Source organism: Gymnogyps californianus, chromosome 14 (genome assembly GCF_018139145.2).
Source record: "Gymnogyps californianus isolate 813 chromosome 14, ASM1813914v2, whole genome shotgun sequence".
Taxonomy (NCBI): Eukaryota; Metazoa; Chordata; class Aves; order Accipitriformes; family Cathartidae; genus Gymnogyps; species Gymnogyps californianus.
Window position 1 is genome coordinate 7,406,633 of NC_059484.1, and position 19,511 is coordinate 7,426,143.

The 19,511-nt window shown below is 35.7% G+C and overlaps 1 long non-coding RNA gene across 1 annotated transcript in view; it reads left to right on the plus strand.

Moving 5' to 3' along the window:
- LOC127022065 (uncharacterized) overlaps positions 1–19,511 on the plus strand; it is a 183,911-nt gene that overhangs the window by 147,345 nt on the left and 17,055 nt on the right. The window contains exon 4 of the long non-coding RNA XR_007767291.1: positions 17,190–17,301. This is a non-coding gene — a long non-coding RNA (uncharacterized LOC127022065). The remainder of the gene's footprint in view (positions 1–17,189; positions 17,302–19,511) is intronic.

The following is a 19,511-nucleotide window of genomic DNA, read 5'->3' on the forward strand; positions in this document are numbered from 1 at the left end:
TGTTTCAATGAAAACCATCTAATACGTGCTGCTTGACCGAAAATTTCTAATTGATGATCTCGCAAGAAAATTGTCAGCCGGATTAATTTATCTCAGCCAGTGAAATAAAAAGAAATCAATAACAAACGGTAAAATAAATGACTAGTAATAGGTGTATCTGATTGTTTAAATGAAGCATACCATATGCATTATTATGCCTAACAGCATGTGAAATGCACTTCAGATATGACATTGGTGCTAGTTTACTAAATTACAAAGCATAGCAGAGTGAACAAGGCGACATTAGTGGACAACATTATTTAATCCAAGAATCTCTTTTAAAAAAAAATTTACATTTGTTGCTTTGTGGTAATTGTGACTGCAGATTTCATAATTTTTAAATTGCCTTTCTCTCTCATTCATCAGAGGACTTGAGCTGCTGCTGACTTCAGCTGTGTTCACAGCACAGCAACAAAGCTACAACAATTGCTCCCTGTGAGCTCTAGGGCACTACCCTGAAGGCAGTCTGAAAGCCACAAGAATATCCAGTTCCTGTTCATTCTCATCCAGGGCAGGAAATAGAATTTGCAAGACAGTAACTGATCTTAAATTGTCTTCTCCTTAACCTTCCCTGCCTGACAATTGGGTTTATTGGTTTCCCATGCCTGTCTAGAATGCCTACTGTTGTAACACTTTAAGCAGAAAATTATATCCTGCTAAAAGCTAATAAGACTTTTGGCAATATAAAGAGAAATGAGAACCTACCTAGAGAGTTCTCTTCAAATAAGGACTAGAGATTAATAGAAATGAGAAGGGATTAGGTGTTCTTAACAAGCGATCGATCAGTAACAAAAGTGACCCATGGTGAGGATCCCAGCTGGATCCTACAAAGGGATTCCCAGTCTTTGAAAAACTGGGACTTCTAATCTATTCCAGAATTTTTATCTGTTTAGCACCCTTGTTGAAATCCCAGCCAATCTCAGACTACTAGGAAATAGCATAGGAAGAGAATGTCCTTCATCAGCTACTGTTGTGACAAACAGGATATCAACTTGTTTTGGTCTTTGTCTGGTGGTTCTTCTTTCTCTGTTAGTTCATGTTTACTTATGATCCTTCTTTGCTCCAACACTTCTTCTGGACCTACATGTGGCCAAGTTGCTGAGCTGCAGAAAACATTGCTTCAGACTACATGGAACTTGTATACCAAGAAATTGGTTGATTTAAGGTATCATCTTTCTTGGAAACCTTTGTTCAGTTGTGGGAGGAAGAAGAGAATTTCTTGGGATTTGCTCTCTGAGGAGAGACAGAGGCACTTCCCCTCCACTGTTCTTGCAGAGCATGCTGTTGTCAATAAAACAAGTTCTCTTTTAAAAGAGAATAAAAGAAATTGCCAGAAGCAGCTTGACAAAGAAAGTATGTATGCCGATATTTTCGTCTGCTAGAATAAACCACGCAAGATTGTTTTCACCATTGGTCAATCACACTCAGGACATGAAGGTGGAATAATTCTAAAAGCTTTTATTACACTTCATGGAAAACATAATTTGGGCTGTTTAGCAGCAGACAATTACAGTTTACTGTCCCTTCTAGTGCTGTGTCTCATGGTTGAGAACCTCTCACATTCTCAACTAGGCAGAGATTCAGGTTTCTCTTTTGGTTCTTCCGTTTTTGGTCAGTATATGTTTTGATTGTTTTAGTGTTTTGTCAATGACTTAAAAAAAAAAAAAAAAAAAGTAGATTTTTGAGTGCTGAATGCATTTCAGCCAAATCATGCAAAACAAAATCGGCCAAATCATGCAGAATGAAAAGCAAAGCTGAAACTTAAAATACTTCGAAAAGCCTTCAACGATATCCTTTTGTCACGTCAAGCTTTCTTTTATACAGAACTCACAATCTGCTCACAAATATCTATTGAGAATGTTGCTGTAATGGGGAATTTGCCTCCCAAAAGAGATGTTTAGTATTTTTTCTATTCCATTTTTTAGTAAGTCCCTTCTGCTTCTAAGAATAGCTGCAAATTAAGCTTGCAGATATTAACTGAATACAGACCATAGTTTAGAGAATGAACAAGTTTGGAAAATAAACAGTCCTTCTAAAAAAAAAAAAAGGGCTTTTTGGATAGACTTTTTCTTGATAAGTGTTTCAGTTCTTAAAACAACAAACAGTCCTTAAGGTTAAACTGAAACTAGGAATATTTTACTTGTGGTTCTTGGGTATAGTTTTTTTAAACTATTACTTGTCCTTGAGAACCATTAGATGCTGGAACAATTCTTTCTCTTTTTGTTCTTCAACATGGGTATAAATATTTATCTTCACAAATCAGTGAAATATTCTTAAAATATACAAAGAGATTTAACCTCAGCCATGACTTTACTATTATTAATGCATATTATTTGCATAGGAGCAGTACCCATGAGCTACTGGCATGGTCTACATTTTATACAGAATTAGAAATAGAGAAGGAGACATGTTATATAGCCTTTATGTTGAAGAAGATGATGAGAGTCAGCAGGTGGACAAAGGAAGATGAAGAAATGGGAGACTGATGTAATTTTGTCAGTATGGGAAACGGTGTTCTCAAGACACCACCCGGTCAGCTGGTTTATGTATTGTTTTTGAGGATGCTAGAACAAAAAGTAGCTTTTCAAAGGGAGATATGAAAAGACAGGCTTTCAGGTATTTGCAGGCAGCTTCTTCAATCATAAAGTACAGGAAAAGGCCATTCCATCTGAAATTATTCCTTCTGAAAATTTAATGAGCAGGAGATGGGAGCTGATGCCATTGGCTGCTCTGAGTCAGCATCTTGTCAGTGAGTCAGTTCATTAACCCCTTCCAGCTGAGGAGAAAGGTCTTTCTGACTTTCATGTAGAGATGGCTCTTTGTCACATTGGCAGAGGTCTCGATTACAGTAGTTTTACATTGAAGATACTACCTTGAATTGCACAACATTAATGTAGTTGAGAACAGGGTGAGAAGAAAATCAGGCTGTTTCTTGATGGTGAGTGCGTAGATGGAAGTGACTTTAATGTGAAGGCCTGACACACATAAGTAAATCCCTCTAACTTCATTTGAAGGCCATACGGTTTTATATAAAGTAAATTTGTCAGCATCGTGCCATTTGTAGATTTGGAAGACAATGTATGCCTCAATATCATCAGTGCTTTACCTCAGTAAGCATGATGCTTAGTGGCATTTCTGGTTAAAGTCCTCATTAGCCTTCTCTATCTAACAAGCATGTGAAGGTTTGGCTTGTGGCTTATTATCCTACTCCTTATTATGAATGATAGGGCAACTGTATAAAGCCTCCAGTTTTACACTACGACATAATTATTTATGAAAAGGCCTTGCCCCAGAAATGGAAATAATGATAATTACATTTAATCTTTTCATGGTTTATGCATTTTTCTGCAGTGAAACAGATGCCTATAGGACAGTAATTACCAAGAGGGGAACTGCAATACGCTACAAGACAGGCTTATTGAAAATATATGAACCTGAGATTACATTTTTTCATATCCTTGGTATCATTAATTTTCTTCTTCATGTATGTACTTTTCATGTGCTTGACTTCGTCATGTGCATATTTTATAAGCACATTTATTGCTCAGTATTAACAGCTTACAAAGATTGACAGGAGGACTACATAAAGCTGCTTGTTTAGCACCTCTAATTGTGACTACTGTTGCTGTTTCTGCACTAGTAAGGGCACAGAGGCTGCTCGATACCAGGTATGCCTCAGAAGTGTGTGTTTAAAGGTTAGCACAAAGGCAACTGTTGGGTTTACAGCAGTTAGAGTAGTTGGCAATATTCTGCTGCTTTCTGTGTACTGCTTGAGAATGTCTCCATTGGCTAATTGGCTCTGCTTTCCTGATATATTCTGCCAGCACAATATCCTTAGTAGGTGTCAAAATGGGAATTTTCTTTTGTAATTTCATGATCAACTGATTTATCTGTTCTTGAAATGGACTTGAAAAACATAAAACCATTTAGTGGGATATGACTGTCTTTTTGAAAAAGACTATATTTATGGACAACTTTGTAGTTTCTTAAAGTTTAAACAATGTTTTAGCAAACTCATGATGAACATATTTTTGTGCTCTCAAAAGGAAGGGTGGTGAAATGGCCTTGTTATAGGCTACGGCTAAGCTGGAGAGCTGCCTGGTTTTACAGCGTTTCTTTCTTCACTGTTGAAGTGTGAATGGTATTTGCAGCATTCTTAAATCTGAGAGTCATTGCTGATGGCTTCTTTCTAGTGCACAGGCAACGGCCCTGTGCTCTGGAAGATTAGGCAGTAGGTCACAGGGCAGAGCAAAACAGAAGCCAGCAATATGTGAGTGAAGTCAGCGTTTCCATTCTGTTCCCAGTGAGACAGTGATCTTGTCCCATGAATGTCACCTGGATTTGCGGTGAAGAAAGCATTGTAAGTTTCACTGCAGAAGTATTTGAATGATGACTGGGTACATGCGTTTGGAAATTGATGAATAATAGAGCACAGGTAGCATTTAATGATTTCTCTTGTCAGCTGCCATCCCATAATTTAACATCTTGAAAAGTGATTTTTATTTTGATTTCAGTATAAATCTTTATGTCTGTCTAACTGCACTGCTGGCAAGACAAGAAGGTAACAAACAAATGGATGAAAAGCTGTTCTGATTTCATCTTGGGTAACTCTGAGTGTCATTTCACCAGTTTAAAACAGTGCTGATGGATCACTTTGTTCACTGAGAGCACGTGGATAATAAAATGGAAAGCAAGAGGCCAAGAGCAGAAAAAAGGAATATGCAGATAAAAACATTGTTACCATATGCCACTAATTTTGTTGTTGGCACTCAGCTTTTCTAAGAAAATACAGCAGAATTTAATGAAGGGAAACATTCTCACAATTATTCTGGTTCCTCAAAAAGAAAGGGACCTTGACAGCACCAGGCAAAATTGTCTCGCTGAGACTTTGAACCTTTCTTATGTGAAATGCATTTGAAGGTATTAAATCAAATCTAGTGTATATTGTACCATGGTAACGTAATTTTAGCACAGATGTCACAAGGAATTACACCATTTCCAAACAGTGATGTTTTGATCACTCCCTTTAGGATAACATTTTGTACCTTATTACTGATGCCTGCTGCCCTGATGCTCAGATAACCATGTATCTCTTGTTTTCAGGCAGTTACCCCAAGCTACACATATGGCAAGCTCATTCTTCTTTTTGCCATGGTATTCTACAGTCTTCAAAATCTTGTACAATGCCTTTCTTCAGTTGCTGAGCTGTAGCACAATGTGACTTTGCTCACTAGAGTTACAGTTTTCATTTTCAACAGTATTTAAAAAACCGATACAGAAAAGAGTTAATGGATGAGATTATTAGACTTTTTATTTCTCCATAAACCTGAGTCACAGTAAAAGGAATGCTTTGGATATAACATTTTTATCCTTACCCATTAATAGTGTCAGTAGTAGTGTTTTAAATCCCGTTTTTATGAGTGGAGTATTATGAAGGAGAATGACTTCTTAAGTAAAGAAATCTACTTCATTATTAAAGTTACGATCTCCTCTTTCCTTACACTTCTCTTTTGTGGTTTGCTTTTGTTGATTGGCTCTTTTATATGTTCTAAATGTACATAGCTTAGTTCAGCAATTTTTTATAGCACGGCAGGTAACTAGGGAAGATGCTGAATGTGTGATACTTTTGTCATGGAAAAAAGCCCACTCATGACAAAATGGAGCCATGCCGAGTAGTCCTGAAAGCTTAAATAGGTTTGTAAATGTGAATGCAACTTATTCAATATTCTGATGCAAAGAGAAACTTTTAATTTCTCATGTTTATTTTCTGCTACTAATTGGACATCTTTGGGTTTGTTAGTATTAGTGAAATAGAAGATTTAATGGAAAAGAAAATGAGATTTTTTTTTTTTTAAAGCCTTAGCTACTTTAAAGTGTTTGCACTGTTAATTCTTGGCTTTATATCTGAAGGTGCATAAGGCTGAATCAAATATTTATTAGCATGTTCACAGCCCAAGTTGGATCCTCAGCTGTTCAGAGCTACCTTAATGAGAAAAAAGAGGATACATAGCTGTCCTAGAAACAGACATTGCTCCTGCTACAATGAGCTACATGATATTAAGGACTGTGCAGAATTCAACTATTCTTCTTGCATAATGTTTCTAGGTGGTTACAGTGGTTCACAGTGTCTGCTGAAACATGTTGCTGAACTATATGCGGTGGAATATTCCATTAAAACAGTATATGAATTTGCAGGAGCTTCTTTGAACGTAGCTACATAGTTTTCTACTTCTAACTACATAAGCTGAATTAAAATAATATTCTATTGTATTTTCCCAACACTATGTGAGTTGTTGAACATGGTAATATATATCTTCTATTTGCAAGATATTTGCAATAATTAGGTTTTTAAAACTAGGTATAATCTTTGTATTCATGTATTAGAAGCTGAAAAAGGAGACTAACAGGAGACCACAGCTTATGAGGCAAATTTTTTTTCCTTAGGATGAATTCAGATCACTATAGACATAATCAATTTACCTGGCTGCAGTCAAAATCCTGATTAAATCATTGGAAATGTCATATGTATATGAGATGTCTAAAGGAGTTAATCAAAATGCACAGTCAAAGTCTATATCATTACATAAGTATTACGATGTAGGTTTTAAGGGATTCTTATACTGAGTGAAAGATACGTGTAGAGCAATATGCAGAACTGCTGTTAAAGCAATTAGTGTTTCCAGGAAATTAGACATATTTCTGTGTGTTATTTATTTTTATGGAAAACTTGCTTGTTTATTACCTCTTCATTTCCAGTACATTTCTGTAGCCCTTCTTTGTATATATATAAAACTGCAACTCCTTCCCTAATGACATTCTCTTTAGTAAGACTACTGGTAAACTTACAAGAAGTCAAAAAAACCTGTATGGTGTTTCTACGAACTTGGCTGCAAGCACATGTATTTTTATTATACGTTTCAGTTAAGAATTACCTGTGGTTAAGCTCCTTCCAAAACATTGTTTTATAAAATCACACAGTCTCCTAAAGAAAGAGAAAGATATGCTGCTAAATTGTTCTATTGTCATCACCATCTGGATAGAAAGATTATTGATATTTTTCTCGTTACTCATGAAAATCTACAAAGAACAAATGTATCCTTTGAAAAAAAGTGAAATAAATGACAGCTATAGCTAGCACACTCAATAAGAAGAGCTCAGATGTTGCTTTCTGTGCTTTCCATGTTACCTTAGTTCAGTTCTGTATGAGATAATAAGACAGGAGATAATTTCCTGTGAAATAAGAAAATCCAGGCATGATTATGTGTGTAAGACTAGGCAGACAAAGCGAAGGAAAAAGGATAATGAATAGAGGCAGTGTATCCTTAAATGTAGTGTGTCCTGTATACAATAGGAGATTTTAATATGTATTCTTATTGCCTCAAATCTTTTTTCCATGATGCAGCATTCAAATGCTTTGAAATAACACACCTTTCTAACAAAAAATTTGCAAAAAATACACTGAAACCTTTTCCAAAAGCTTCCTTGTTCTTTCAGGTACAATATGAACCTGATGCTGTACATTGACATTTGCATAATAGTTTGAAATTTCTTCAGAGTTCCACGATATTTCCACAGTAAAGACACTTAATTTTCTGAATACTCTCTTGGGCCAAGTTGCACTGTGCAAGCCATGTTGTTGTATGTACAGTACAGATGGTTAGTGTGCCTCCTGAACAGTTATCTGGATTCTGTGAAACTATGTGCGGTGGTTGAGTTTTCCCTACCTTCCTTCCTTGAGAGTACTAGTTTTGCTTTCTCTTCTCTTCCCAGCCATTGATTATCAGAGGAAACCAATTCTTTGATGTCTTTGGGCTCTTTCAAATGAATGAAGTTTGCCAATGAATTCCAAAATTATTAGGCAGGGAGGAGAGGAGAGAGGAAACGCAAACAGACTGAAGGCAGTCACAAAGGGCTTTTTTCATTTGCAATATGAACTAAAAATAAGAGCAGTGTCATGAAACACTGATTTTTTTTTTTTTTTTTTTTTTTCTTGCTTAGGTAAGCTTTTCCTATAATAAATGCAATCTGGAAATTGGCAGATGTGTGTTTTTTGTATAAAGCAAATGCAATGAACAGCTGTGATGCAACACATCACAAAGGATGAAGACCACTTCTGTTTATCCAGAGCTTTGGTGACAGTTACGTATTTCTGAGGAAAAAAGTTTATAACGGGAAGTATCTATGATCTATTAGTTATGTAATTAATTTCAGTGTTTCTAGCCTATGGCACAGGAAAACATCAGGATGACAAAATATTTCAGGTGTTTTAGCTCACATATATTTTAATTTGTGCAGTAATATATAACATTCAGATGGATATGTATCTTTCAGTTTACAATGGCATTACTAAAGAGGTGGAAGATACATATTAGTAGTCTAATTTTGCTTGGCAAAGGCAAAATGGAAGTTATAAATAGTCCCAGAGAACAGATGAATCTATTGTATGCATTTTAAATTTTCTTTTTCTGGAGTAAGTATTGATCCTGTTATGAATATTCTGTCACATTTTAGCAACTGACTGTTTGTAGCAGTTTTCTGTGGAGTTTATTGAAATGATATTTTTATGAAGGCAACTGTTTTAAGAGGGAACAGCTGTAACAAAGACTTTCGTAGTTCATTAGAAATATGAATACTTCCTGAGTCTCATAATTTCTCATAACTTGGTGGAAAATTCTGAGGAAGATTTTTAAGCCATAGCATTGTAAATTTAGAAATGTAGTCTTGATTTTAAAATAAGACATGTAACAATGTGACATGTTCAGTTTTCTTTCACTGCAACACGTGAAAAGCAGAGATGTGAAGTTTGGGCCGGATAATTCTGATTATTAGGTATAGAGATTTGAAACACAGTCCTCTCTCCTTTAATGTTTTATAAAGACACATCTCTTCTGAATTAAGAGGTATCAGATGATCGATGAATCCAAGAATAATCCATATTAAAGCTGAGTTGGTGATCTAAAACCTATTGGCTTGACTTCAGTCTTACTTGCTATGATTTAACCACCACACTGGTACACCTGTCAGTATATGCCAAAACTATACTGTGCTGGTAGGATCAGAATCAAAATCTTTCTGGGGACGTTGCATTGTAGGACCATTTTCTTTGACTTTAAATTTCTCTATTGATTTCCAGTCATCGTACCTATAGTGCTGATTGCAGATTACACGCAGAACAGCTTTAAGAATGTGTTTTACAGATGCCATATGAAAAATAACCTCTTCAGGAAACCAAGAAGATCACAAGAATGTTATGGCAGTACAGCAGGGGATGGAGACAAATATTGCTATGGTTGGAGCAATCGTATATCACACAAAGTTGAAAGATGGAATGGAAAAGGGTCACAAACAGAATAGTGGTACCTTTTTTTGAAAGGTCAAGACAAAAAAACCCAACTAGAATATATAAAAAGGGCAGTCTTGTAGGAAGCTGATTGCTGTTAATTGAGAGTTACATGTGAAAGTATATAATTACTATTTTGCATATTTTGCCTGATGAACTTTACTAGCATGCCCAAATAAATGAGCTCAAGACAGTTAAAAATCACTGCATTTAACCTTCCTAAAAATAGTGACTGAGCCCATAGATTTCCTGAAGTGTGGGTGGGGGGTGCGGAAACAGGAGGAAAAATTATATATGGATGAGATATTTTGGTATGATTTGGTTTTCCACATACTAAAAACAGATTTCAGATTTCTGATATTTATTTATTTTTTAAAAAACAAACTAAAACAAAACAAAAAAAAAAATCCTTCCATAAGTCTTAATGACTGGTTGCCCACAGTTTTATGCATTGCAACCTCCCTCAAAAAGCTGTCTGGTCTCCCACTAGTCCCCTAATTGCTTTTCTTTGTGCTTTTGGCTGGCAAAGAGCAGCACATGCCGTGGTAGCTTTGGAGCTACTCATGGTTGACTGGTCAGCTAAAGGGCAGTAATCAGATGATGAGTGAAATGAGCAGACCAGCTAAAATTTGAATTCTCCCTGCTCTCTTCTGTCAGGGCACTAATTAGTCGCAGTTCTCTATTCAGTCATTAGAGTTCACAAAGTCGAAAGTTAAATTTGTGAAACCTTAACCTCATCAAATTTGGTTGAAACGGTCCAGTGAATTGAAAAGCTATTGCAGGGAGAATGAAGGACTGACAAATGATGATGGATAAACAGGAAGCGTGATATATATGTTTTGGTTTTTAGGAAAGCAAGAGAAAGCAAAGATAAAACGTAAGTACTTTCTAGTCTGTTACGTAATCTCTGAAATAGCATAACCATAATGGAAATAATTATCTTAAAATTGGATATTGGTTTGAAATACTTAAAGCCCTATATCTCTGTAACTATACCGTCTTAATTTGTTCTTTTGAGCCACTTTGAGTCTTCATTAAACCAGATATTTAATTTAGAACAATGTTCTTGAGCAGCATAGACCTCAAAAAGTTAAGATTTATCTTACTGCTGTATTTCTGTGCCTTAAACAACAATAGTTGTTTTAGGAGTATAATCTGTCTGGATCTCTCCTGCTGAGTATAATTGAAGCTGTATGGAAGTTGCTTGGAAAACCTCGAAGATATGCAACTCTTGAATGTTATATCCAAATATAATATGTAACATGTAAAAGCACACACATTGCATAGAACATGATTTGGGTTTTTGTAGGGTATCTAAGCTGGGATCTTGAGAGTTCAGAGAAATCATATCTGACCAACAAACTCTTTCCATACAACTGGAAAATATCATCAAAATCTAGTGCGTGAGGAAGGTATTCAGTACTCCTAATTTACAAGATCTTAACCTGAAAGTTATTTTTAAAATAATGAATGTTAACTTTGGTGACAAATGGATGCTAAAATTGCATATGACTAACACTTGGAAGAAATAGCATAGGCCTGGTGTTGGATTGTACAGCTGGAAATTGTAGTTTCCCACAAATTTCCTAATGGATAAATATGAGGAATTCTGGGGCAAACATTTGGTAGGTCTGTTGTTTCTGACATTTCTGTGATATAAATAAGGATGAACTCTGCTGAAATCAGTGGACTTTTTACCAAGAGCGTGTGGAAGTGAATCGGGTTCATTTTTTTCTGTGCTTAAATTGTTCCACAGATTTTAATTACTAGACAGTCTCCCTGCATGAAGTGCAGCTAGGCATTATGGAAACATTATGGAACCTCTTTTGCGGTCATGTTATTTTAATGTTTCCTACAGATAAAAAAAATAAATATTTAGATAAGTACGAGCATACAGTGTAAATATCTTCACTTGGTTTTTATTTAAAAGCCTCAAAGAGTTTTCAAACTATCAAAGCCCAAACATGGCATGCAACATGCAAGATCCTAAGTATTTGTACAATAAATATAGCTAAGTTGAATTCCTTCCTCTGCTGTAAATAATGTTGAGCAGGGGCTAGAACCGGATGACCTCCAATGGTCCAGTCAAATCTAAATTATCCTGTGATTCTGATTTTAAAATTTAATGAAACCTACTTTCTGTTATATCTAAGTTTATTAATAGAAGCAAAAGTGCTCTGCATTGTGAGAAAAGATAGTGGCACTTGAAATGATGAAATGAAGGATATCTGAAAGTATCCTAAACCTTGGAAGTCATCAGGAAAAATCATGATCAAGCCAGTTGGGACTGCCTAAGAGAAAGAGTAAAAGCTGACCCGGCATTCACTGCAAAGAACATTATAGTGGCTAAAGTGATTTTTGTAACATTGCAAAATGTAGACAGCTTCACAGACAGAAATTTTCTTATATGACCATGGAGTATTGTAGGTCAGAATAAGCCAGTGTAGTGGAAGTGTCACAGTCACACATGGTTGAGTGATGCAGTGCGAAGACTTAAGAGAACCAGTTCTCCCGGCTTTTGGTCACAAATGCCAAAGGCATTACACTTTCATGAAACTTTCAAAGGTCAAATATCTGCAAAAAACAAAGCACGTACCATTGGTTAAATCACTGCAGTGAGCACAGATTAATACTGTCAGTAAATCTGAAGTGATGATAATTGGAGTCCTGAAGAATGTTTACTTTAATATTCACTCTGCCAAACACCGAAGCACTTGATTTACATCCTCTGCATATAGAATATTTTATAAAGTACCTAAAGAAGAACATATAAATTTTTGCAGTTTGCAAGTATGAAAGTTAGGAAGGTAGAAGACTATAGAGAATGATTTTTTTAGACATTTTCAAATAGCTGTTAGTGATAAAAGGCAGGTGAACTTGAAGTCCAGATGCAATGCTGGAAGGAGGCAGGGAAGATATTACCAGGGAATATTGGTGTAAGGACATGTGGAAGTGACACTGGGGACTTTCAAACTGTAAGAGTCCAAAAATTGGTTTGGTATTGTAAGAAGACAACTGAACGCAGCAGGGGTCATGGACCCATGAAATGGAAAAGGGGACCATTGGGCTGGGGTTCATAATCAGTTGTCAACCCACTATAAATATATTTAGCATTTCTGTGGCAAGACAGATACTAACGGAACTGCTGACTTAGTATTTAACTATTAAGTAGTAACTGAATTGCTGATTTATCATTAACATATTTAGTGAGTTGCTGATTTAACATTTAGAAGGCCATAGGATAAACAATGCAATAATGGCGCAGTTAAGGCAGAGTGAGGGTGAAGTGGCTGATTCTCTCTGGGTCGGTTTTAGGAGGCTACTTCCCAGTAGGATAGCTGCAGGACAAGGACAGAGTGACTGGTTATCTTTGGGTTGGTTTTGGAACGGACTCTCAGCAGGGATGAAGAACAGTCTGTCTGCATGAAATGGGAAGTACAAAAGGGCACAGCTCATAGAAACCCAAAGAGATATAAAGGTAACTTTAACACTAAGAAGTGCGACCTGCAAAAGATGCTGCAGCATTGATGATCCTAGCACCTGAGAACTGACTGCTGTGGAGGTGAACATCATTCTGTGGGCTACCTAGACGTGCCAGGCAAAACACTGCCGAACCCCTGTGCTGTGAGTGTGGATTACATGGACCAACAGAGGGGTCTCAAACCTTTGCAGATTGGGAGAAGTCAAGGATTTGGGAGCATTTGTCATGATTTTAACACTATGCCAGTAATGGTCATTGTACCTGTATGCTTCTAAGTTTATCTTAATAATGCACAGCTGAGTTTAGACAAACATAACTGACAAAATTGTATGCTATTGCTAGACTTGAGTTATCACAGTTATATGTTATAAGGTATAGGATACAAGGTATGGAAGGTTTGCTACGTGTGCATCTCAGGCAGTCACAGCCTCTGTCCTTACACGGTAATGCTGCTTACGTTTTTGCTTTCCCACTAATATCACAGAAAGTGTTTAGGAGGGATTCAGAAGAAGCAATTGGAAGTCACAATAACTGACTTGTAGTGAAAGATTTAAAGAATTATTTGCATATTCAAGCAAAAAATGAATTTTAGTTAATGGTAACACATATAAGGGAAATAATACTCTAGTAGTTGATGGCTTTTCAATCTAGTAGAAAAAGCAGGCATAAAATGTTCCGACAATCATAACATGACAACAGATATACTTGGAATGAAACCCAGGAGCACATTCATAGCTGTGTCACTAGTTAACTTAGCCATGGGAACAACCTACCTGAGGATGTGGTGAATAATTTGCCATTATCCAAAATCAGGAAAAAAGTAATTTAATCCTACATTTTTAAATTAATCTAGGAAAATATTGGGGTCAAGGCCATTCAGAAGGTGAGTAAAAAACATTTCAAAGTAAAATGTAGTCGTGATATACACTGGCTATTGTTTGTTTCTGAAATACAGTAGGATCGCATGTTTTTTATTTTCCCCTGGAGTCAGCTGAGTTAATCATTATTGTTGCTAAATCTGACATGTTTTCTACATTGCTATGGAAAATGGAAAGATTTTGTACAGTGGTGAATACTGCAGTTGTCAAGATTTTTTTTTTTTTCTTCTCTGATAGGTGGTAGGTGTTTATATTTCATCATATCTGCTTTTGGGGCTGCACTTGTCAGATTCCTACTCAATTCAAGAAAAGAGGGTCCTGTCCACCATTTTATAATGTCACTAGATAATGTAGACAAGACAGGCAAAGTCTTTGCTGAGATGAGAAGATTAGATTAGATACTGCTTTGTGCTTTCCAAAAATGACAATGCTTGCTTCTAATTTTATCGTTGTCTAGACTGTGCTTCCAATGGCAACAGCTCAGCATTGAAACAGTTTTCAGCAGGAGCTGGGAAAAAATTATTTCCAGGAATGGAGTTATCAGACACAATGCATTTTTATTGTGCACAAAGTAAGAAAAGGTCTGGCAAGTGTTTTCTTGGGATCCTCATTGAAATTGCCAGTTGTGAGTTTACCATCCAAGAAAGAGCAAAATGTCCGAGATATTTAAAAAGTCTGAATTTTTACAACTCCCCCCTGCCTCCCCCAGCAGTACACTTCGATTTGTTTTGGAATTTGCACTGGTGTTAGGTAGAAATATAAATTCCAGAGGCACTTGTGCAACAGTGTGAAAGAAAGGCTTAGTTGCTTCATTCTATTTCCCTTTTGTTTTTCTCTTGGCTAGAGGTCAGGCAAAACACTATTTCGTAGGACAAGCCCAGTTTTTTTCATATCACAGTGACAGTTTTTGCTAAGAAAAGAAACAATAGGTAATCTGTTACATTTCAGGTGGCACAAAATCACTGACAAGTATAACTGGTAAGAGAGATCACCAGGGATGTTAGCGTATTCTGCCTGAGCAATGTGAATAGCTGACTAGGGGATATGCTTTCAGTATATCCCTCTGAATGTCAGGCATAAAAAATGATGCACTATTCCAACTATATGTAGAAAGTAGATCAGTGGCTTCTTGAGAAGAACTTTCAAAATTCTAAAAAACATAAAGAAGGAAATGGTGCAGACATAACTAAGTCTATGGCACAGGAGAACATGAGACTAATGTTTTCGCTATAGTTTTTCAAGAACCACTTTTTACAAAACTCATTGCAGATGATAATTTAGTCCCTGCAGAAAAAAAAAAGGTTGGATTTCAGCAGGAGAAGGGATGAAAGTTTTGTCAATATGGGTAAAATAATAAAAATAGACTTGGAAGCTAAGGGAAGAGAGGATTGTCAAGCCTGGGTGAACTAGAACACATCACGAAATTTTATTCCTGTCTTATGGAGTTCCTATAGGAAATGAGTTTCCTGATTTTTATTCTTATAAAGGTTTAATTAATTTCCATTATATTTGTTACGTGGTTTTCCTTTTTTATTAGTTTTCAGACTATAAAGCCATATTTCTGCTGATATAAAATAATACTTGATTTGACGTGTACAACCTGGACAAATGAGTAGTTCAATAGTATAGCTATAAAAGACTTCTAGAGCAGTAGGACAAATTAAACTTTACTCCAGTTACATAAAATCAGGTGACGTCACTAAAATTAAACTTCCTTTTGAAACAGGTTTTACCCACTGATGCAGTGAGACAAAAACTGAACATCCAGCATGAAACAGTGTATGCCCTTTGCATGCTGTAAAAGGTTTCCCCCCTCATTTTTACTACTACGTTAATGAAGCAGAAGCAGCAAAATGAACAGTTCTACATATGCAACGTGAATCTGATAAATTTTCCCGTATCTTCGTATGCACTTTAACTTGAATTGTGTATGCTATTGCAGATTGCCTCCTTCCTTTAGGCGATTTATTTTTTGTATCAAAGGTTTTACAGCTAATCCTTGTTTATCAAAAGAAAGCATCTTCGATCACAACTCATTTAGGCTTTCATCGTTTTAGATATATCACCCGTATTCCGAAATACACAAAATCAATATGTAATATGTGAAAGATTTGCTTGCGGTAAAAGGTCAAGAAAAAGAATTTTTCTCCTAGCTATTGACATGAACACTTGGAGGTGAAATATTTTTCAAGGTATTTTGTGTCGCACTTGAAGTCACATTGTGTGATATAATAATCAATAAAGACCACAATGATGATAATTTCATTCTGTCTATATCAGCGCTTATGAACATTACTGATAAATCTTCCTTTGGCTGCTACAGGGTTGGTTAGTTGTGGTTACCAAACAGAATGTTTTATTCTGCAAGGTTTTTCTATTTCAATCTAAAATTATAATGTTGAAAGCATTTTTTAATTTAAAGTAGAAAGAGAAAGATATAATGCATTTTTTCCAACTGATAAGACTCAGTGCAGAAATATATAAGCTGCAAATTTTGCTCTAAGCAAAAAATAATCTCACAGGGTTTTTCTTATTTTTTTTACCTGTGAGAAAGCTAATGTCAAGCATTCACTGTGCTTGAGAAACTTTGGTTCTCTGAAGTACACTGTGAGATTTGAGATACATACTAATTGTGGAATAAATCATAAAAAAGGTTGTTGAAGTGTAGAGAACACCAATCAGCTTCAAAAAGGACTGAGGGTTTTAAGAAGTGCTGTTAGGTGAATGTAGTGGCAATGTATTCACATTTGTGGAGAGACTGAGGAATTTTGCAAAAAGCTTTGTTGTGTTCTGCAGAAAAGGATCTCAAAAAACTCCCCCCAAAACCTTATGGTTTTTAGTGGTCATTATTTTAGTTCATTGTTCGACTTGCATGCATTTTACATACTGGAAATCAAAATAAGTTAATTAAACTTGTATGGGTTGTTTTTTTTTTTTTTTTAAACTACAGGAGGCTGTGCAGTGCTCTAATATGACACTGTTAGTCTGATATTGCCTGTTAAAGCCGTAATAATGTGGCTGTTGGTCCTGTAACTACGAAAATGTACATGCATTAGGAATTCACTTGATGTTGTTTCCTTATTGAAAACTGTGTAATGAAAAATTACTGATGAATAGTCCACTGAGCCTGTATTTTTTCTTTATAATATCCTGAGCTTTCTAGTATAATTTAATTTAATCTTTTATTTTAAGATGCCATCTCTATAAAACAAATGATCTTTACAAACCATTCAAGGCAGTTGTCATAGAATCATAGAATAGTTTGGGTTGGAAGGGACCTTTAAAGGTCATCTCTAAACCGGAAGAGACTACGCAAAGATATTAAATCATGCAGAAAACGCTGCCTAAATTATGCCTTTTTAAAACAAAAAGCATTATAAGTACTTTACTCAGATATTTTGATACCTGTATAATAAAAAATGAACTTATTTTATACTGCTTTATTTTGTAGATTTTTCTGAAAACGAAGTTGAGAACTACTCTCATGGTGCTGGCTGCAGGTCATTGCGTTAAGGATTGAAATGAACTTTGGAAACCCATTTAGAATGTCTGGGCCAGAGAAGGTAAGAACTGAAGTGATTTTTTTTTTTTTTTTTTTAATTTTTTTTTATGTTTAGCTGGTGCTAAAGTATAAAGGCATGATGGGATAAAGGCCATAAACACTCCACAGAAGAAGGGTGTTATAGCCTCACTCAGTGATGATTTACAGAGACTGTGAATTGGTATAACCAAAAGCTATGGAGCATTTGGTCTTCGTTCAACCAGCAGGAGTTCATTCTTCAAACTATAGGTACGCGCAGAAAGCCAGGCAAGGGAAGGACCCAGCTGTAACACAGTGATTTCGTTCATGTTTATGACTTCAGCTGAGGGAAAAACCCCTTTTTTTCCTTGGGGCTAAAATGGCACTTGAACCTACATCAGTGCAGTTTTATACAAGGCAGCGTGCATTCACTGAAATAGCTAGCATTTTTTTTGACTGTTATGCAGATCATATAACATACATTATAGTTTTATGTAAAATCATTACGCCTGCCTGGAGCCCATTAAATAGGCAAACCATTAAAATGCTCCTACCCTTAACCAGATTAAACTTTTCCTGACAAATTTATTGTAACGGTCAATGAATGACCACATCGCAGTTATGCCAACACATCACTTTTTTCAGAATGTAGAAAACGATTTTGAGAGAAAATAGTAGGCAGGCTACTGGAAGAGATCGTTTTATGAAATATCATAAGCATAAGGTAACTTTTCAATAAATCTGTTTGTTGTTAGTGTGCTTCCATAACAGCATCAGAAATACATATTTGGAACTAGAAATTATTAAGTTATAATGACTTTAATTCATTAAAAATTAAAAGAACACCATAGTATGTCACATGAGGTTGCTGTAAACCTATTGCATTATACCTTTATATTTTATATCTTAATTCCAAAATACTAGTTAGAAATAGTTATTTAATGATAGCAAAAATTAATCATTGTGATGTATGAAGTCAGACATAGCTTCAGCCCTCCTCATTTTCTTATTGTAGACTTTATTCACATAACAAAAGATCTATGTTTTTATATGGACCTATGAATAGAATGTTGAAAAAAAGACAATTACACAATAAGAATACTATCAAGATCTCAAACAATATCACAGGGTGAACATATTTCCTTATCAAATTTAATACACAACAATTTGGAGAGTGGTCTGTAAATGCAGATACCAAATCAGGACCATGAGATAGGTACACATTGAAATAGAAAAAAATCTATTTAAATGTAGGAAAGACTGTAATACAGAAATCTCAGCAAATTGTAGTCTCCAATAGCAAATACTCAGTTCTGATATAAACTGAATGATTACTCCTTTTACTGGTCTTGGAGGTCTACTCACTTTACGTGACATGTGTATAGGCAATGGAGACCTGAAGTTCCAGTTGCATGCAGAAGCACAAAGATTAAATGCCCAATGTCTGCAGAAGGCACAACTCAGCACAAATTAGAGTATGGTAGGATGTACTTCACGTGCTCCAGCCTCTCAGAGCAGTGAAATAGTAGGCCAAAATTCAGTCCTGAAGACTGCCAGGAGATTGAGTGCAAGGAGAATATTGTTTCTTATCTATAGGCTGAGATTCAATCTCATCTAACTTCAGACTTCTGCGATACAGATATCTGTATCTTAGCCAGATTTCTTTTGAACTTGCTGAAGAGAAATAGGCACTCCTAGGGTGTGATTCATCAGGTGTATTTTGATTTCATTTATTTATTTATTTAGGAAAAGATTAGGTGACTCTATTGTAGCATTCTGAGCTGGGTGAAATGACAGATTTTGCCCCCTCTGAAGTAAAGATGTTTCAAGCTGTGTTCTTGTGTAGGAATTTTTTGATGAATAATATGAATTTAAGCAACCTACTGCTCTCTTCCTGTTTGAACTAGAACTTTCAAAGTGGGCTAAGCATTTGAATCTGTGATGGTAGGTTTTACGAATAACCCATATTTGAGAATTTTGTGGTTAATATCCATAAACATGAAATACTATAGCTTGCCATCACATTAAAACTCTCTTTCACTGAGAGACTATGAAACCTGATGAAAGAGTAAGAACAGAAATTTTGTTGAAGTTTAAGCCAAAAGATAATTACTTATTAGCAATTAAAATAAAATCTCATTCAATTGATTTCCTGAAATTTGTTGATCAGGAGTCTGTTGTTACAATGCCAAAGTGGTACCTCACATCTTATACTTTTTCTCTTTTTCCTCAGTGTTGGTTATACAAGAGTTC